The sequence below is a fragment of the Hetaerina americana genome, unplaced genomic scaffold (assembly GCF_022747635.1).
Source record: "Hetaerina americana unplaced genomic scaffold, ioHetAmer1.1.p SCAF_14, whole genome shotgun sequence".
In the NCBI taxonomy this organism is placed as follows: domain Eukaryota; kingdom Metazoa; phylum Arthropoda; class Insecta; order Odonata; family Calopterygidae; genus Hetaerina; species Hetaerina americana.
The window spans coordinates 454,204-476,584 of NW_027286514.1; the positions used below are offsets into that span (position 1 = coordinate 454,204).

Genomic DNA, 22,381 nt, shown 5'->3' on the forward strand with positions numbered 1-22,381 from the left:
CCGGGTTTCTCTCCATCCTTCGTCCTTTCCTATCCATCCCCTATGGCGCAAATGACCTTAGCTGTCGGTCGCCTCCCCTCAAAACTACTACAACTTCAAATTGATAGGCGTTTTGGCAGCTACAATGGTACTAAATTCAGGGCCCAAACTCTTCCTAGAAAATCATCAGAGGCCTTTCTTGCTTCATAATGAAGCAAGGAAGACCTCTGATGCCCATACTTGTAGATCAGAAACAATGCAGGAGAGCTTGAGGTAGGCTCCTTCTTTAGTCATCAAACTGAACTTGTAGGCTGATGAATGTAATTTCTATTTTTTCCTCAATGTTTGAGTTATGTAGTGAGTAACGGTTAAATTGGTTACCACTCTTATTTCAATTCAATTATAACAATGGAATATTTTGTTTTTTTGAATAGTAAATGAGTTACTTTCTTCATGGAAGCCCTTCATAGTGAGGGGTCTGAAATTCATAAATTGAACAGCATCGAATCCAAAGAAGTTTCCTAGTTGATTACACTGACAATTAGACTGGATTAAATTTGGCATCTCATATGAAGTTCCAGTTTTTAAATTTTTCCCTTCAACAGAAGAGGTACCAACAAAAATCACTCAAATATCTTCATCTTACGGGTGAGCACCTGAAGCCTCTGGGTGGTCCCAGAAGTACCAACCCCACAAAGAAAACATAATTATTTTGGAAAGAAATATATTTATTTTTCAACATAATCGCCTTTCACCTCTATACACTTTTTGCAGCAATGTTCAATAAGTTTGATACACATTTTATAATGAATGAGAACTGTCTAGATCCTCAAAATAGCCATTAAGTGCCGACATTAAGTCTTATGGGTTTGAGATCATATATAAATATATATTGTCGATCAACTGATTGACGGAGCACAACAGTATTGCATTCTTCTCTCGTCCAATTGGGAGAAATTCACCAAGCTCGAAAATAGGGCGTCATCGTGAGAAGAGCCTTCGAATATTCTGAATATTTTAAGAAATGGAAGAGTGACATTATCCTGTTATCAGGGAGCAGTTGCCACAGAAAGCATCTTGTGTGTATTTGAAAGTGGCGCCGCTCCAGCAGAGGAAACCTTAACCAGCAGAGAGAAAATTGAAATGCTTCGATTTTAAAAGAAAATTTAAGACTATATTCAATTAATATAATAAAGGGGTAACGGTCAAATGATGCCTTTTAAGACATACGAATGCCTTCCTTGAACTAATTATATACAAAAAACAGCAGTCGATAATTTGTGGAATATTGAAATTAAATGAGAACTAGGCACATCACGATGTCTAACTAATTATGAAACGTCAATTTTACCAGTTTAAGAAAGTTTAACTCTTACTTAAAATGCATTCAGACTGTTAGCTCTGCCCTCACTCTCAGTATGAATGATATTCTTATAATGTCTTAAGAAACACTCGGATTTTTTACCCCTTTTACTTCATTAAACATATGACTTTTACTTCATTAAACGACGTCACGTCTTCACCGCCCACTTTTTCCTTGTCCTTTCTCTCCAATATTACATTTTGTTTGTTACTGAGTTGACATATTTATTGACTCGCCCGTTTTACATGACTTTATACTGTGGAATTACTCTTACATTGAAACATGTTCGTGGTTTTATTTTTTTCACAAGGTTCCCCGAGGCCTCAACTTCACCCAGCAACCCTTTTCTTACCTCTACCTGACCGTTTTGACATCCATACTTCCTTTTACTTCTTTTTCTCTTCCACACATAATGTACCAATCTTTTTATATTTCAAAATGGAACGGAAGACTTTCTATGCAACAATTCAGTGTGTAAAATCAGTTGCTATGACCGAGAGCGTGGATATCTCGATGTTTGGCAGAGTAGTCAGTTGAGCCATCGAAGCGTTCTTGTTAGCTCTGAAATGTTTGGGGCTTGAAATTAGAGATATGTTGTTATTAAATACGAATACAAGGTCGCAGGCATTCACAGTTTTTACTGGGGATGCGGGCATAATCATAAAAAAGGGCCGTGGAGCAATGTTTTTTCCACTTGCGAGCGATGTTGATATGCTCGCATTTCTTTGGATGGATGTTGAGTTTCCAGGTGTCCATCCACCCCTCCATCAACTCCAGCTGTTCTTGGACGTTGTCCGCTTCAGTGTCGGGGCAGAAATATTGGGATGCTATGACTGCAGCGTCGGCGTGGAGATAGGATTGGGTTTTAGGATGGGATGAAAAAATCTTTTATATTTATGTTAAAACGGATTGGGGATAGAACGCTATTGGTTCGAAAAGTCGGAGGATTTGGTGGGTAGTGGAAGTTTTTCTCCTGATGCCTGTTTGTTCCGGCCGCAGGATATTTTGGGCGGTGGGTTCCTTTTCGAGCCGATACGGCATGATACGTATTAGGACTTTCCTATACAGGAGAGGAGGCTGATTGGTCTGGGATTTCCGTGGTCTTTGGAATCTTTACCGGGTTTAGATAATACTATAATTTTTTGCTGTTTCCAGGCGGCGGAGAAGTAGCAGAGGGAAAGGTATGAGTTTAGGATAGACAGGAGGTGATCGATGAAGAATCTGGGGAGGTTTTTGAGGTGGTTGTAGGACATGCGGTCAGGGCCGGGAACGGATTTGGCTTTGCAGTTGTTTATGATGGCCTTTTGGTCAAACAAGTTGGCCAGTGGGATAGCGGGAGGGGGTCTTAGTGCAATAGATTGGAAGTTTTGTGTTGCGGGGGAGTCAAGGTGGGATGGGTTTGGGTTAGGGAACACCGATTCTAGGATATCAGCAAAAATTTAACACTTTTCTTGGTCAGATTAGGTTATTTGACCGTTATGGAGCAGAGGAGCTTGTGACGTGGTTCTTTTACGGAGTAATCGGGCGAGCGGCCAAACCGAGTTGTCCTCGTGAGACAGGGAGCTTTTTGTCCCTGAGGGATTGCTTTTCACCGGAAGAATTAGGAATTGTCAAATAGCTCAATTTGATAAAAAAAACCCATCAAATCCGCGGGTCCAGTAAAAATACATGCTAGGGTAATGAAACATTAAGCTCCTATCATCGCCGTATTTCGTAACGACTGTATTTTCTATAGGGTGTGTTGTAGGATTCCTATTTACGTGCTATACCTCCTTAGGAAAGCCTAAGCCAAAGGATGTAATAAGCTACATTTACAAATATTTGGTCACTTCTCTTTTTCTCCAGTTTGCCGAATAATTTATTTTAAAAAATCAATCACTTACTTCGGATTTAACTCATCTAAGTAAGAATTAAACTTCCTTAATCTGATAAATAAACGAAAGTACTAACTTTGTAGTTCCACACGAAAACGATTTATTCACACGACCCGGGCTTTGAAGTAAAACTTCATCATCAGGTGAGCTCTCTATCAGAAACCCTAATTGTCTGGGCATTTGCCCTTCCTTTTTTTTACGCTGCTTCGGTGTGACAACGTCCACCCCTTCAGCGATAGTGAGTGTGCAATTTGCACCGGGAAACAATGACGAACGAAAGTGTAAGTGGCGAACGTGTACCTTTCCAGTGTTAGTGAAGGATAAATTGAAAAAAAAAGACCACTAGTGGGTTGGCAATTGGCCATAACCTAATGAGAAGGACTATACCGAGATGAATTAAATAACCTTATACTATGAACGGGAACATTTTTCCCTTGTCATCGTCAACATGACGGAAACTACAACTAAGTCTTAAAGTTAAACTTATTATTATTAGTTCTGGTCTATAATCTCATTTTTTTTCTGTTTTTTGTATGTTTTTTTTTGTTGTAATTTTTTTTTTTTAATTATTATACGTGTATATATTTTTTATCATTTTTTTTTCTTTTCATTTTTCATTTTTTTTTTTTTTTTCTCTCTAAATTTCACATGAACAATACAATAACTTGACAAGACACTCACATATTATTTACGAAGCAGGAACCCTTGTTCGATTACATTAGTATACATTGCTAATATTTTAAGAGAATAAAAGTAATAGGAAAGAATTCGGTTTTGCTACCGAAATATAATTTCCTTTGGTAGTCTGTAGCTCGGACGGCGTTTTCTATGTAGGGAGTAATCCCATATGTTTTTTGTAAGTGTGTTATGTGGAAGGGACCTCTCGAGTCGTTTAGCTTGCGCTCGAATGAAGTCGTGTACTTTGGGTATTTTGTGTGCGTTTCTGATCTCTTGTATTGGGACTAGGTAACTTTGGTTTGTGAGGTAGCGAAGTGTTTTGTTCTGGAATGTTTCTAAGCGATTTCTGTCTGTTTTTGTCGCGTTCCCGAAAATTTCGCAACCGTACAGCATCCTGGGACGAACATACGAAATGTAAAGTCTAATTTTTTCCCGGTGCGTTAGGCGCGATTTGGTGCACAAGAGTGGGGATAGGAGTGATCTTGTGCCCCTTCCTATTTGTAAGGCATGCTGTACGTGCGTGGCCCATGACAGTCTGTAATCAAAATGTATCCCTAAGAATTTGTGTGAGGATTTCGTCGGAATACGTACGGATTGAAAGGTTAGAGGTTTTTTGGGGAAATAGCTTCGTTTCCTCCGAAAGTCGACAACAACACTTTTCTCAGCATTAATTGTGACTTTCGAGTCGACGGTCCACTTTTCAAGTAAAGACAGGTGGTTTTGTATCTTTCAGAAGGCACAAGTGCCGCTCCAAGATCTTGCCGCGATAGCAGTATCGTCGGCGAACATGAAAGTGAGGGTTTGTGGAGAAGAAGGAAGATCATTGACGTAGCAGTTGAATAGAATAGGAGATAATATGGCGCCTTGTGGCACTCCACAATTTATCTGTTTCCTGGCTGACAGAGCTCCGTTTTCGGCGACATGTATAGCTCGTGAAGCGAGAAAACTTTGAAACATCTTGATGAGATGTAGTGGTACCCCAATGTTCATTAACTTCAGTATCAGTCCATCATGCCAGACTTGGTCGAATGCCTTGGCCACATCCAAGAACAACACCGCAATGTGCTGGTTGTTCTGCATGCCGTGGCTGATATACTCTGCTAGCCTGAGCATTTGTAGGGAGGTGGATTGTCCTTCCCGGAACCCCATTTGCTCCGGTCGTATTACGTCTTTGGTCCGTAGGAAGAGGTCTAGACGGGCTTTCAAGATTGATTCAAACAGTTTGGATATACAGGAAAGTAAAGATATAGGTCTGCGGTTAAGAGGAATTGTCGGGTCTTTGCCTGGTTTGGTAAGCAGGCAAAGTTTTGCTATTTTCCAGGAGTCCGGAAAGTAGCATGAGGAAAGACAGTTATTAAATAAGCCCAGCAAATGACGAACGGCCAGCAGAGGCGCGTTCTTTAAATGCCTGTTTGAAATGTCGTCAATACCCGGGGCTTTTTTCGGGTTCAAGTATTTAATGGTCATTCTTAGCTCCGTCTCTGTAACTGGTTGGAAGGGCGGAGCCGGAAGAAAGCTTAAGCTACTTACAGCAGCCTCGGCTTCCCCGTCCTCCACAGTTCTTGGCCAGTCGGTTTTGAGAGTCATAGTTTCTTGGAACTCGTTGGCGAGGATTTCTGCCTTGTCGTTTGCGTCAAAATACAAGTTGTTATTATGCCTGATGGGCTGGTCTGGGCGGCCTTTTTTGGTCAGTTGCTTAGCAACCTTCCAAAGGGAACCGTCGTCAAAGGATAGGTTGTCGAGTTTATTTCTCCACTGATCATTAAACCGATTTTTGATCTCGCGTTTGACGCAGGACGCGAAAAAGTTATAGCGCCGTTTATAGACGCCATCCCTGGTTCGCGCCCATTGTCTGCGAGCCTTGTTGCGCTGCCTTATGAGCAATAGGATGTCGTCAGGTAGGGCGTTTGAAGGGGGAGGTGGTTGAGGATACGGGAGCGATGCAAGTGCATGCGCGTCCCGCATTGCCTCTGTGATCGCAAGGACATGAGTGTCAATGTCCTGCCGGACTGAGGAAAGTGGAATGGGGATTGCTGATAAGGCGTCTTCTGTAAGGGTGGCGAACTGTTTCCAGTTCGTTCTAACAGGGGTGGATGGAGGGTGCTCAAAAGGGACAGTCGCAATGTCGGCTTTAATCGGGTAATGATCACTGGAGAGATCGGGTAGTACCGTGGGAGTCGTCATAACTGGTAGGTTTTTAGTAAGGCAGAAATCGAGGATGTCCTCCCCTCCACTATAGTCAATGTGCGTCGCCGTTAGTGGCACTTCGACGTCTAGCATGATGGAGTTTACAATGCTGTGCAAACGCCGGCCATTACTATTCGCGGACCGGCACCCCCATTCTAAGTGTTTTGAATTCCAGTCACCGATGGCTACGACGCGTCTGTCAGTCGGGAATAAGGGACGAAATTCGTCAGAAACAATGGGCTTACCGGGAGGTTGGTAAGCTGAAAAGATGTCGATGTCACCTATGGGCGTTGGGAGTCGTATTCCGACGAATTCTAATGTACTAAGGGCGTGTGCTTTCAGTGCATTGTGTTTTATTGAGGATTTTACTGCGATAAGCACGCCTCCACCTCGAGAGTTCGGGCGGTCTCGCCGATATGTGGTATAGTTTGGTATTGTGAATGTGTGACTTGGTTTCAGATGTGTCTCCTGAAGGGCGACTACATCGAAATTGCCAGAGCTTATAAAATTTTTGAATTCCCGTTGGCGGCCGAGTATGCCGTTGCAATTCCAACTGAGAAGGCAAATGTTACGGAGCTTACTAGTCATTAAGCTCGTGCAACTCGCATAATTGTTGGAGCATAAAGATTTTCTTCTCCGTTTTTGTCTTTAAGAGACTTAGTTGGTGGTGCATGGACATAAAGTATCCAAACAGTGACTGTTCGTTGTGTGCGGAATTTGAAGCCGGAAGGTTTGGTAGGTGATTTGAAGAATAAGAAGAGGAAAGTGGAATAGCGCCGCGGGGCATTAGGGGGTTGATCACATGGGGAGGAGGGATTCTGGGTGGAGGTAAGGAAGGAAATGGGTTGGTGGCGGCTAAAGATGTTTGGTCCTGCAAAGGACCTTGGGCACGGGCTGCCCAAGCATTCCCTGCAGGAGCCGGGGCAGGTATGTATGTTTTCCCTTGGGCTGATCCTCGGGAGATTGTGTCGCGCTTTTCACGCGCCAATAGTCGTTGGTTTTCCCATTTAAAAACGGGGCAACCGCGATAATTGGCAGGGTGGTCCATTTCGCAATTTACGCACCTCGCGGGCGTAGAGCGATCTCTTTTTTCACATTCGGTGGTTAGGTGTGGTCCGGCACACTTAACACATCGGGGCCGAATGTTACAGTAATTTTTGGTGTGCCCGAAGCCCTGGCATTTGTTACACTGAATCACGCCCTTAGGTTTGGTGAATTTTGTGATATTCACCCGCATGGCCATTAAGTATTCTACTTTCAGAAGGTCGCCTGGTTGTGAGTCGTTAGTCAATATTACGTGGTACACTGGGATCAGCCTTTTGGTCCCAGTGGTTTTACCATTCTCCCTGTCCTTGTTGGTCGGTTTTGTTGTTGTCAGTTGGACAACACTTTTTGTTATATAGCCTAGGTGCTTTAGTTCCTCCTCCAATTCTGAGGCTTTCACGTCTCCCACCAGGTTTCTGATACAGAATTCCTTTAGCCTGTCAGCTGGGAGCTGATAGGAGGAGAATTCCATTTCTTTAGCTTTTAGAATTTCTCTAGTCTTGCGGTAATCGTCTGCGTTGGCGCAGGATATAGCCACAGTATTAAGACCCCTGAGGATGCATTTGGGAGGACTGATAAGGTTTGTTGTTAATTCCTTCGCCAGATTGACCCATCCTTTAACATTGTGGACTGTGATAGCCGGGATTTTAGGGGATTTTGGGGCTGACGGCTGTGTCTCCATCACCTCAGCCGTAGTTTCAATTGGCGTGAATCTATTCGATTGGGGGATTTCCGGGGAAGAAATTACCCGGCGTCTTTTAATTGGAGTTCCCTTCTTTCTGGAGACGACAGTGAAGCCATCGTCTCCCTGGCCATGCGGTGTTTGCGTAGGAAGGCCTGAGTTGTGTTTAACGGCAAGAGGGTGGTTTAAAATAGTGGTCGCTGAGGAGGTGGACGTTGTAGCTGCCGTGGCTTCTTTAGAATCACCAACGGCCAAAGAGTCGACTAATGAGTTTGATGTTTTGGACACTGACGATGTGTTTATCAAGATTTGACGCTTTCGCAGGGCGCCTATAGCTGCGGCTGCAGCAGGAGAAGGTGAAGCGAGATTTATCTGATTTGAATTGTTTATGTTAGCTTCTGTAGAGGTCACTGAAGCAGCAGTTTCAGGTTTTTGAAGGTGCTCTGCCATGTTAATTTCTGAATTGTCGCTATTGGCGTCCGCGGATTCCAATCTCAATGGTTTAGGACCGAATGAATAAACAGGCTTGAACATTCCCTGAAGCGGAAGGGCTGATGGTGCTTTATTTTCCCCGTGATTTGGTGGTTTTGTCACCGCCGGGAGAGACGAATCAGCCATTTCGGGCTTACTTTGCCGGGCGCTATGATGCCCCGAAATGGTACGATAGCCCGGATAGGGCTAAATGCGTTTTTCCGCGCTCATAAGCCGGAACACTGATTTTACACTTTTAATAACTTAGTTTAGGGGAACCCTAGCGTGGCATTTGCAGCCCTTCTTATATATACAGCCAGGGCGGGGGTGGGGTGGAGATAATCAGGAAGGTTTGGGAGGGGTAAAGTCAGGATTGGTTTGCGTGCTGGAGGGGAGGGCAGTTTGGCGTCCTCTCCGCGATGTTGATGGAATGTGGAGCGGGAGGGAGAAGTCTACATTGTAGAGCTCTCGTGAGTCAGGGGATTAGAGAGGGTTAGATTAAGGGGAGGGGGCGGTGTCATCGGCCACCGTGAGGATTGGGACTTTAAGGAGAGGAGAGTGGGAGGCATACAGAAATTCGTTAACAATATTTTCATTTAAACAAACACTATTTAAAATTTTTAAATGTTCTAAGGCGTCTAATTTATAGCCTTTGCTTTCAACATGTAAAATTTCGAAATCAAAATCACTTTTATGGTTATTATCAATCAAATGCTTTGCGAATTGAGAGTTCATCTTTTTATTTCTTGCACATGCTTGATGCTCCTTCACTCGTTCTTGGAATTTCCTCCCTGTCTGTCCTATGTATATTGCCCCGCAATCGCACTTTAGCTTATATACTCCACTCTTTTCCTTGTATGGGACTCTGTCCTTTGTGTGGGAGAGCAGGCCCCTGAGGCTTGATTTGTTATAATGGGCTATCTTAATTCTACATTTTGGAAGTTTCTGACATACTTTTTGTGAAAAATCGTCTAAATAAAGGATTCTGCGCCACTTGGCTGCGGGGTCCTGTGGCGGTTCAGTACTGTAAATATCCATCAATGCCATTTTATTCGGTTTTTTGCGGTATAGTTTCTCTACTAGCTCCTCATCGTAGCCGTTGTTTCTTGCAATCAATTTAATCGTGGTAAGTTCTTTTTTGACGTTGTTTTGCGACATTGGGACGCTCACCAACCGGTGTATCATTGAATGGAAGGCGGAGAGTTTTTGCGAGAAGCAATGTCTTGACTTGAAATGGATAACTTGATCTGTGTATGAGTTTTTCCGAAAGATAGAGAAATCAAGCCGGTTGCTTAATTTTGAAATTTTTAAATAAAGAAAATTCAGTGTATTATTTTCTTCTACTTCAAAGGTGAATTTTAGTTTTTCGTTCAAAGAATTTAAATGTGTAAGAAATAGCTGAATTTGCCTTTTGGAGCCTCTCCACACACAATACACATCGTCCACATATCGATACCAACACAACACATTATTTTTTAGTTCGTTACACGAGGAGAACAAGTTCTTTTCGAAATGGTTCAGGTAAATGTCGGCCAGAATCGGTGATAGAGGGCAACACATAGCTAGGCCATTGGGCTGTTTGAAATATTTTCCGTTAAATTTAAAATAATTTTGTGAAGCACATGTCTGTAGCAGTTGGATTAGTTCACAGATAACTGGGTAAGGCACAGAATTCTGGATAAGTTTGGTTTCTGCAATGTCTATAGCTTCTTTAAGCGGCCCTCTGGTGAAGAGGTTGGATACATCAAAGGACACTAGGAAGCACTTGTTGGGGATAGTAACTTTGGAAACACGGTTGATAGTGTCCTAGTCCTAGTTGATGAGGAAAGGTGGAGGCTACCTCAAGCTCTCCTTCATTGTTTCTGAATCTACAAATATGGGCATCAGAGGCCTTCCTTGCTTCATTATGAAGCTAAAAAGGCCTCTGATAATTTTCTAGGAAGAGTTTTGGCCCTGAATTTAGTACCATTGTAGCTGCCAAAGCGACTATCAATTTTAATCTTGGCTTATATGACTAGTAATCAAATGTTCAACCCTGTGGACTGCCCTATTACTATTTATAGATTGTGCACAGAATTATTTGAAGACCGAAATTGAAGTAAGTATAGTTTTAATAATACTCACTCCTCCTGGAAATTTGTTGTTATCCAGTACCAATTGGTAACTAAGTACTTCCCTGTTTATGAAATCTGTAACAACACAGACAGAGTCATCAATGTCACCTTAGCCTTACTCATGAAAGGACAATTATGAATCTCTTTATCCTTTAATTCAGAAGATAAGTAATTTGTTCAGATTCCTTGGAAGATTTATGTCTTAATTGCTCATAAAAAAGCATGTGTTCATAAAAGATGAAGTATATAAAGGGATATATATATATATATATATATGTTTAAATAAGTACAATAATTGGTCTAATTATAAATATTCAAGTAAATTTTCAAATTTTTTATCAAGGAAGTTAAATTGAATAAATAATTTTGAAAAAATAAAATACAGACTATACCATTTTTTTTTCTTTTTGAAGTATGAGCTTATAGACTTCAATTAATTCACATCCTGAATATTCTGAAAATTTCAGCAGCTACCAAACTGTTGATGCTGACCGTAGAAGTGGCGCTGGAGTTGAGTACAGGAGGTTTGTATCTTGCAACTCTTGTCCTTTGTTTAAAAACTCATTGCTTTTTTTAATGTCTTTACTCAATTGGACATCAAGAGAGACTTCCGATTTAACATCTTGTCTCATGCAGCATGATATAAAACTTCTTAAACAATTGAAAATTGATTTTCTTTGTCTTTTCCAAAATGTCGTACAATGGGAGTCTGTGTCTTGAGAGGAAGTCAGATGGGAGGCTATCTTCTGGGATGTATTCAGCCACTCATAATGAGATTTTTCCACTGCCCCCTCACTCCTGGATTTACCATTCCTTGTCAGGGAATATGATTTATTAGTTGCAGTATCTCCAATTACGGGTTCAACATTGAGTCCCATATAATTTGGAGTGGTCTTTCCTGAGTTCATCAGTTTCTTAGGCAGCATCTATATGGTAGAAATATTTTCAACAAAGAGAGGTGGATTTGTTTAGTTAAGTGCATTAAATATTCCACAAGATGTTTATTGATAATAAGAAAGCCCTGTTATAATACAAGGAATATGTATTGCAAGGAAAAGAAAAGACGCCATCGTATTTGAACATTCTTAATTTCATTTTTTTTGCTACTGATTCTGACTTAAACTAATAACATATATTTATATAAAAGGAAGAGAAAAAAAGGATCCTTCCCTCTTTTCCTTGAGAAAAATGGCTTGTACCACTGAAAATTTAAATACGGGTGGGTTTCATTTCCTTATCTTGTGTTTTACATTCCCTGGTATTAAGTATACGTACATTATTATTAATAAGGAAGATAAAGTAAACCTTAAGAAAATGAGTGCCTTTATCCCGTTGGACCAAAGGAGAACCACATAAATTATTATAAAAAAGTAATGGCTGCGTGAGAAATATGACTGTTTATGTCAGAGTGGTCAGAAAGCTGGGTTCAAAGACTATCAATTCCTTTTCAGATGCAAACAAGGTGCACCAGCAATAATTATGATTGGGATGAGATATTTATCCAAAAATACCCTGTTCTCCCAATCATAGCCCTAAGGACTTTTTCTTATTTCCATAAAAAAAAAGACTGGTATTTTATCAAAAAATGATGCCATTCAAGAGTTTGAACAATGGTTTACAACACTATCTACTTAATCCTAATTTGGAGGCATTTGAAAAGTTACGAAACACAAAAAATTTTTATAATTCTGAATGACAACTATTTAGAGAAACTCTATTAATAATGTGCTACAATTAAATACCCTCTCTATTATATTTGGCGATAGTTAAAATTTTACGGCACCCCCTGGTAAAATGTAGCTGCAAAGTAAAAGTTCAAATGGAATCATCTAGCTGGACCATGAACGGTTATGTATACTTTCTAACCAACTTTGAAGGGAAGATAAAATAAGATTGTAAACTGATTATTAAGGATTACATATGGCTCTATTTTCAACAGAAGTTAGGAAAACATTTGAGCAGTTATGACAACAGAATGGATAAGGGAAATGTTAATTCATTATTAATATTAAAAGAGTTATACTTACACTGTCACTCAAACTTTTCGATCTCAAGCATGATACTTTCTCTTCCCTTTTTAATATTCCTATTAGAAAGGTTTGGAGAGAAAGTGATGACCGCATTCCAAATGGAGGATCTTCCATGGTTTTCTGTTTGCTTTCCATCTGATTCAGGATAATATTTAATAATTGTTAGAGATTCCACACACAATTTGCAAAAGGTATTGTTTTACTCTGTTGCAAGTGCAAAACTTAACTACTAATTGGCACATTAAGTAATTTGATATAACAAACAAATGAAATGGGTGAATGATTCACACTGACCCAAATAACCTACGGAAGTTCGATCTACTGTCAAAACCTGTAAGAGGCTAGCAACTTGCCCTAGCCTCCGTATCTCACCTTTCCCAGGATCATGATTGGTGACACACTGAACGTGGCCTCCTCTTAAGAACAGCCGCACCTAAGGGAGTGGGGAGTGATGTATAACACAGGGCTTCTCCCTTTAGTACTCAGCCTCCCCAGCCTTCAACCCTGGTCGTTAAATGAGCCCGAATATAGAATGAAAATTTAATAAATAAAATTGATGGAATAAGTTCTCAAATATTAAAGTTCATTTAATGAAGAGGATAAAGGTAATATTTGATTCATGCTTTCATAGTTTTCTGGTGGAAATTTCTTGAAATAAAATATCAAAAGGAATAAATTTTATTGTCTGAACTTGGTCAATTCAAAGATATTTATCAAATAATTGGTGGCACTCTAATAAATTTCAGTTACAGCAAATCTCTTCATGAAGCTTAATAGTTTTGGAAGAAGCAAAATAACTCCTGTCTAAGTTGGAGTTATTAGTTGGGGCAGGGAACGTAATTGCTGGAAAGGAAGTTTGATAATTTTTCTGCCGTTCTAAATGTTGAAGCTGAGGATAGAAAATTAGGAAAATACTTTTGCTGGAGAAGAAATGGACCACAGAAAAAAATATTTAAAAAATAGGGTTGATTTTTTTAATTTAAAAAATCACCAAAAATTACATAAATAAGAAACAAATATTATAGTTACTTAATTAAAGTTATTACAAAGTAATTATTTTCCATAAAGAAAAATTAGGTAAATACAGCATTAAACACAGAGCTGAAGATTTGAAAAAAGTTATTGATTGAAATTCAATACCCATTCTACCCTCTTTGGCAATTAATAAATGTGGGAGTAGAAAATTATAGATGGAAATATAATAGGATAGGATTATGGTTAAGAAACTGGAGGAGTAATGGGATCAGAAGATATGTTTAAAACATCCTAGAAACACCAAAAAATGCTTAAAACAGCAGTCAAATTGAACTTTCAAATAAGAGATGAGACTCATTTCAAATTATGACAGCCTCCCAGAGAAAGCTTTCGATATTAGCATGAATAATGCAGAGAGACATCGGAAGATGAAAAACGGGCTTGAAGTCTATTGGGAGTCGCCCTTTGCTAATGATATTAACGACGAGATTGAAATTGCAAACCAAATAAGGAGTTAACTTAGAGTAAGGGTCAAACTTAGAGATCTCTCAAGGAGGCATTAATAATAATTTGAAAGGGCAATGAGGAAGACATTCATTGGTAATGATGCAAACAATAAATTTTGATGCTGATAATAAAAGCAAAAGTTTTGAACTCTAGAATTTGATTAATTCCTTCCTCTTTATATTCCTTAAATGTCAACTCATAATTTAATGACAACTATTAGAGTTCTACACCGACACAGGAGCGGTCTCTCTATGGGATGGCACTTGCATTTGTTCAAAATAGGATCCTGAATTCTCAGAATCGACATGGGAGTGTTGTTTAACCATGGAACTTTCTGAATGGAATCCATAAATCAATCTGATGTTAGCATTCGGAGCTTGCAAAAATAAAAATTGAAACGATGCATTTCTACGTCTCTTATATGACAGAGAGTTTTCATTTATCTTAAAATTTACCAACTTGGATAGTACCTAGGTTATTTTCTTTAGCTCATTTCTTTTATTTCTATCCATTGCTGTGACGATTTCTCCTAATAACATAAGATTTAATAATTGGTGCTTAACATTGGCTGTTGAAAGAAAGCCACTGCTATCATTTATCAATTATGCCAAATTAACCTTTGAATGATTAATAGCAAAGCTGATCGATATAACTATAGCAGTGAACCTTATTTAAAATGAGTACATTTTGACAAACTTACCTTACTTGTTCACTTTTATATTCGACTGAGACGAATATGAACTTTGAAGATATGGAACCTTGAAATGTGTAAGCTGTTGGTAAATACCAATTATATAAACACTTCGAAAGCTCTTCCCAACGTTAGTATTAAGATAGATGGCCTTTGAAGTATTAAAGTTGTAGGCAAACACCAAATACATAAACACCTCACTCACTCTTCCCGCCGTTAGTGTTCCACAAATTCTTAAGAAAACCATGGAAACCAACAATGAGAGAAAATTTATTCATTTTGCGTCATTCTCCAACCTTCTACAATGGCCCTTTAGTCTTTCGCCCTAAGTTCTAAGTTGAGTAAATTCATCAATTCGGCGTTAAAAACTTCTAACTCGGCAGAAATAAGTATATTTCACCTAGACAGACTGAAATTCCCCTCTTCAGCGATTCATAATAAACAAGCACACATGAAAACTGACGTTTTCACTTCATTGCATTTAAAAAATAACAAAATTAGACTAGGAATCTATGATTTAGCTATACTACGTCCATATCATAACCATTCTGTAAAAGGTCTTTTAGAAAGTTATATGGAACGGACGCAGTAGAAAGTCATTGCCAAATGGTTGGTATTCATTGCAGGTATTTGGACCGGAATTGTTTCAGCTATATAGTTTCATTTTCTCTGCTTGAAATAGAGACCACGATGAGAGGAAAACTTATAAATTATTCTCTTGATAAACTTCAAAATACGAGGGTCATCCGGAAAGTAGTACCCGTTCGTGAAATAAAGACACAAAAGTAAATATTAACAAACATGAAAAATTTTATTTGAAAGAGGATACTTTAAACTACTTCTCAACATAATCTCCAAGCAAATTAAGGCATTTGTCATAACGTGTGACAAGTTTCTGTATTCCTGCTGCATAGTCCTTCGCCGCCAGCTCATTGAGATACGCGAGGGACCCATCTTGCACAAATTTTTGCATAATGCAGATGGTGTTTAACAATTTCATGAACAATTGTTCGAGAAACATTGGGAAAATGCTCACAGATGTCATCAATTGTGACGCGCCGATCGTTCCTCACGAATTCGTCAACTGAGCTCACCAGTTGGTCTGTAATGACAGACGGTCTCACCGAACGCTCATCGTCGTGTGTGTTCCCCCTCCCCATGTTGAAGTTGCGACACCACCGCCGAACAGACGACTCGTCCATTACATTGTCTCCATACACCTCCTTTAATTGGCGATGAATATCACATGGGCGAACGTTTCTTGCATTGAGGAATTTAATCACTGCCCTCACTTCACAACTGGCGGCGTTCTCAATTTTTTTAAACATTGTAAACAATCACAGAAACAACACAGGCAATGCTAGCGTCACGCAACTTGGCTCAGAGAAGGCAGACAAGCCACTGAAGCTATCTGACCTCGTCCAGCGGCTACTCGCGTCGTCAGCACTTCATGCGGCACGAACGGGTACTACTTTCCGGATGACCCTCTTATATTTTTTAATGCCGCCTTTCCTATCAAGTAGTGGAGCTGCACACCCGAACGACTGAAGAGACTGGAAAGTCCAACCTTTCCACAGTTTTGAAGCGGGCTCACCGACGATTGCTTACATCGTTAGCAACATGGCAGTTATGTAACGGTTTGCGAAGGACAGAGATGGGAACCCAGGCAACCATATATTGATTCATGGTACCTTTTAGACCATCGAAAGGGAGCAGGGCAGGGGGGATCATATGCTTGACTTCTTTGTCGCAAGCCAGTAACGAGTGGTCTACCTAGCAATGAAAACACAAGAATTTCGGATAAAAATGTATTTTATTTTAACAATAACATACTTTCAGCTCTATTCGCATTTCCCAGCGGTTTTCAATGTGTGAGATAACCTTTTTGTTATGTAACTTTCTTGCTCCTCAAAATAGCTATTAACTGCCGGCATCACTTCTTCAAGGTCGGAAAATCTTTGAACACCGAGCCATTTTTTTTTTAATTTTGCGGAGAGACAATAATCCAAGGGGGCTAAACCTGGCGAATAGGGTGCATAAGGTAGCAATTGAAACTATATATCATGAATTTTTGCCATTGCAATTACGGATTTGTGAACCGGAATATTGTCTTGATGAAAGACGACTTTCTTTTTAGCCAGTGGCGGAGGGATCTGACGAACACTGCAGTGCCCCGCTCGTCTGACGTATTCCCGGCAAAATGTTTCGCCTGACACGAAGAGCCTCCGTCTTTTTCGAACGCAATGGAGTAGTCCCAAGGGTAAAAGATTTGTCTACTGGCCAGATTAGCCCAGTTTTAAATTTAGTTGATAGTGTTGATAGCTGAAATGGTGCTATTTTCTAGGCCCCAGATCTCTCTAGGAAACAACATGATAAGCTGGGAAAGCACCTGATTCTCATACTTGTAGTTGTTTTTAAAACGCACTGCAGGACAATATAAATAGCTTGCCCTTAAACCAAATTGACCACTGTAATTTTTACTATTTATTTTAATATGCAACTCTTTCAGAGAATATAAATCATTGGCCGGGATTCAAAGCCGGATCCTTAGATGTGCTTCAGTCAATTAAGCCACCGATGGGTCCCATTGCACTACGAGAAGGTACGATTTTTATGCTCCGAAATTTTTGCACTGCAATGCACATTTTATGTTTAAGCAAGATATTCAATGGTTAAATGGTTCATAACACATTTTATTCCAAGTATAACAGATGAAAGACTGGTTTCTCGGATAGGAAATGAAGGTCTTCCTCCTTGGATATCGTACGTACTAAGGTGTCTGAATTAAATGAATTGCACAATATCAAATACAGAGGAGCTTTTTATTAGGAAATTATTAATGAAAAGAATGAATGAACTCAATGAATTTTCGTAAGAAGGACATGTACGTAACATTTTTATTAAAAAGAAGATTTTCTCTGTAGCAGAAGTTCCAGCACACCGATTAGAATGCCCCTTTAACAGCTTCATCTTTGGAGAGGGTCCAAGGAACATCAGATGATCAATGGGGAATGCATGTGTGATGCATAGTGACGATATCATTTATAATATTGGATTTTATTATGAGAGTATTAAAAAATGCGAAACGGACATAATAGTGTTCGCATATATATATATATATATATATATATATATATATATATGTATTCATTTTTTTTATCCGAACGATTTCCGACAATAAGATTAAAGCATTATCGAATTCTCATGTGCTAATATATTACATATTTGTCATAGAATAGTTGGCCACATCTCTTATTGACCAAGGTGAGTGTGGTGGGTGAACAATAAAAGAGCCAAGATAAAGAATATTGAGAATTCAATCGGCAGGAAGAGTAGATATCCAAATTTTCATATTTACTCTGAACAGCCAGTGTTAAATATTTAATTTTGAGTAACATTCTTTTACAGATAAGCTCAATCTAGATGGACATTAATGCGATAGTCATTTGAATTAGGAATCTCAAGAGATTTTGCACCACGATCCTGCATCATATTGAAAGGAAACAGAAAAATAAAAAATATTCCATTGGCAAATACAAGCTTAACTTCTTCAGGTACGCTGGTGAAAGGGATAATAGAGATGACGGAGAAAGAATCACATTGCTTCAACTCTTTTTAAAATTGAGGGGAAGTCAAACATCCAATTCTTTTAAAATTAATTACGAAACAAAACTTTTCTTTTGGCCATATTCATGATAGATAAGATTAGTAAGGAGAAGGTTAAGAAATAATTCATTCTTATTGTTAAATGTTATTATCTGCGTAATAATACCCTGTCACCCACCGCAGCTGTGGCTCTCTGAATACCATGGAGAAAAAATAGAATAAACAATAGACAATTAAGGTAATAGTCATAAGTAGGATACGAGTTGCCCATCCCCCCTTTTTCCGGGGATGCACGGATTTCGGTAAAAATTGATACAGATGTCTTTGGATATATTTCGATTGATTTTCGTTGGGGAGGGGAGACTGAATGCCCTCCCATAAGTAGATGAAAAGGCCGTTTTAGACGGAGGAATATATTCAGAAAATGATCCAAACGATAAATTACTTACAAAAGCATTTTAGGGTAAAGATTACCTAATACGAACCAAATTCGAAAAAAAATTCTAATAACGAGGATTTATTTTAAAATACTGTTGGATACTTCTTGAATTGATCATTTTTATACATTTGCATAATTTAAGCGATCTTACGCATGAATGGTTTGGTTTGGAAGAAATTTGAAATGAAATTTGTCATCGGGTAGGAATGGTTTGTAAATGAACCAACGTTGAGAAGAAATGGAAAGAGCCATGAACAGTGAGGGCATATAAGGAAGATTAAGTCAAACTGGGTAGATTACACCACGCGGGAATAATGGTAGGGGATGTCAACATAAGAGAATAATGGGGAGAGGATGAAAGAGTAATGACACTGAAATAATGGAACTCAAAATAAAATAAAAGCCAAAAGAGCGATTGGTATAAAAAAGTCCACTGAAACTTTTTCAAAAAACGTAGAAGGTTTTTTAATGTACTTTTCTGAAAGCCCTAAATTATTTTAATTAATTCTCATAGTTAATATCAATCCTAATACATTGCACTGTTTGACCAGTGATTGATACTTGTTGTCCTTTTCCACTGAGGTCAATAGTGCGAAATAGCTCCCCAACGGACGTAATGAGGTAACAATTTATTGTTTCGTGTAATCCGTAGCTTGGAGTTAATCCATTGTGAAATTTCACGTAGGTTCCGTGTTATCAACAATATAAGCCGATGATTCATTATTGGTGCGTGTGTTCTAACATAATTGAATGGTAGTGGGCATATTTACAAACAAAATACATCGAATATTTTACACATGAAACGCGTATAAAATGAAATTTACAAGATAAAAAAGTGAATACAAAATCTTCTTAGTCTCCTCTTCACCCCATCCATGGAGGCCTCTGTGCGTATCGTCGGTGCGCCCCTCCTAAAATGACGTCATAACTACAGTTACTATCGAGTCATATTGCCAAATGATATCTTTTTGCACATGGAAGGTCACACATGAGTTTTCACATGAATCACTTTGAGGCCTAAAGGTTAGATATCTATATTTGAAATATATTTTGCACCAATTCATTCTTCATTTCATAGAATTTGACATATTTATGCATAACACATGATATTCTGTTGGAAATATTATTACGGAAATATTTCAAAATTATGATATTCTTCATCATAAACAATGAAAATAGAGAAAGCTCCCTGACAGTTGAAAACAAAGAAACGTGGAAAAAGTCAAATGGTGTATTTCCTTTATTCTGATAATTCCGATAAGCCTAGGCATAAAAAAACAACATAAATCAGAAAAATTCCCAGTGCTTCATTAGGATGTGAGAACATGAACGCACGCAATGTTTGTTGCCCTGCTTGCCCAGTGTCCATTATGGCGTTTGGAAATCATTTGACCAAACCAACATTTTTACATTTAGACGTAGAAGGAAGGAAGACATTTTCTTATTTTCTCTCTTTCTGAGAATCTGAATGTTTAATAAAATTAAATTGAAGAAGATCGAAATAATTAATATCTAAATTCCTCTTGATTTCAGAAAAATTCAGCCTCAATTAAAAAGTAAATGTCCAGTACTTTAAAATGGGGAAATATATTTCGTAAGAATACGTTAACGAGGTAACCATGCGTCTGAGCTCTAAAAAGTGGACTTAGCATAGTAAAATATATATTATACGATTATTTTTCAACCTAAACAAGACGTACCTGTATATGAATAAAATAATAGAAAAAGCTTTCCTTATATCAATATTAAATAAAAGATGCTAAAATATAATCAGGAAAATCCTGCATCTAGGGACGGCAAAATATTGTCTATATACTCACATACTGTAACGTGATTAAGCGAGTCCCTCGTTTCTTCTTTCCTCATTCGACGTATTGCTGGCTGACGACCATCGACCGCAATTGCATAATTACTACACCTATTCATGCTTCGCTGCTTTTGATAAGGTCCACTCTCAATTACACTGTGGTCTTGGTCCCTTATATCTTATACCGTAGACTTTGTTGCTCCATATATGGCAGACTGTAATTAAGGAAAAAGGAAAATACTAGAAATGTATTGAATATAAGCGGTTCCTTCGAACTAAACTCGCTCAAACGCAACAGCATTTTAATAACGATAGAACTTCGAACCCTAACAAAACGTGGCGGAAGAGAAACAATCGTTCCCTTAGAGCCAAACACACGAACGTAACAGGTATGAACAAAAAATTATGGTGATACCATTAATCTAAATCATAAACTATTTAAATCCCTAATGGTCCATGCTGGTGACCTTGAGTGCCAAAATCAAGTTATAAAAGATGGAAAATTTTTGAACTAAGACACATATTGTTGACACCAAAAAAAACTTTTGTATACTAGGACTTATTCATATTTTTAAGATATAAAAATAAGCGAATCTAAACTATTCCACGGAATTAATATGTGATTCATGTGTTACTTCTTAACAAGACAAACGAAATGCCAATTCAACGAGTGTACTTTCAATATAAGAAGAGACATATGAACAGCATGTTAGCAAAGGCTTTCGCAATGGAAACATACATAGCAAATTGTAAAAATTGAACTAGTTAACTGCAAAATTTATCATGAAATTAACGTTGGAAAAAGTATAACAAGAAAAAAATACTTACATTTGAAAGCGAGATGAAAGTGATGACTCCTATTTTCTTCTTTCTTCATAAGACGTCCAAGTTGGTCCATATTATCTTCGTCTGTAAGAGAACGGATTACTTCAAACAAAATATACACTTTGTGCAAGAGGTTCCAAAGATCAAAACTCCGTCAACCATTACGGAATTGGCTGCAAGACCAAATGTCGCAAGCCAATCCAAGTGATAGAGGAAGGAAAACCCATCATTCGGAGCCACAAACACAATAAATTTAATTCTAAACTCGGAAATATGCCTAACTTTAATCGAGATTCATTCCGACCCTAATGGTCCAAATCTAAACCTATCACTAGTGCTCTTCTTGACGCAGAAGCATTCTTGATTAGTTGGTATCCATGCTCCACATCAATGCGTCCTTTTATTTTCTTCTTTCTTCATGAGACCTCCAAGTTGGTCCATGTCTTCTTAGTCTGTAAGAGAACGGATTAGTTTATACAAAATATACACTTAGTGTCAGTGATTCCAAAGATCAAAACTCCATCAACCGTCACGGAATTGGCAGGACGACCAAATGTCGCAAACCAATCCACGCGATAGAGGATGAAGAACCGATTATTCGGATCGACAAAAACAATAAATTTAATTCTAAACGCGGAAATACGCCTAACCTTAATCGAGATTAATTCCGTCCCTAATGGGCCAAATCTAAATTTTACATTTCCCCGCCTATGTATTCGTGGTGTTTCTTGTCTTCTTTCTTCTTCGGATGTCTTGATACCTTTAAGAGAGCGGATTATGGCATACAAACATAAAAAGTAGCACATACAATAAGCAAAATAAACCGTTTCCTAATCATGGCTATTCTATACCCTAAAATACCATTTTTCATTGATCAATGTTTTTGTTACCATTGGGCATTTTGTTAACAGTGCACTGTTTTTTTTAAGGGTGAATTTTTTGTACCTTTATTGGTATACCTTTTTGACCCTTTATCCCACGGATCCGTGGATTTCTATATTAAAAGCACTTTGCTTTTTTAACATTGCTTAAATACTTTTCTTTACCGTTCATCTTTTTATTCCTTTTAGATGAAAGCAGTGTTATCACCGTTATACCTTAATTGGCCT

The 22,381-nt window shown here is 38.6% G+C and overlaps 1 long non-coding RNA gene across 1 annotated transcript; it reads right to left on the reverse strand.

Annotated features, from left to right (window-relative positions):
• Window positions 1-19,497: 19,497 nt before the first annotated feature.
• On the reverse strand, window positions 19,498-21,346 carry LOC139686284 (uncharacterized). Its single transcript, XR_011700359.1, has 3 exons — window positions 21,276-21,346; window positions 20,461-20,662; window positions 19,498-19,551 (listed from the first exon to the last, which is right to left on the reverse strand). It is a non-coding gene; the product is annotated as an uncharacterized lncRNA (long non-coding RNA).
• Between the last annotated feature and the right edge of the window lie 1,035 nt (window positions 21,347-22,381).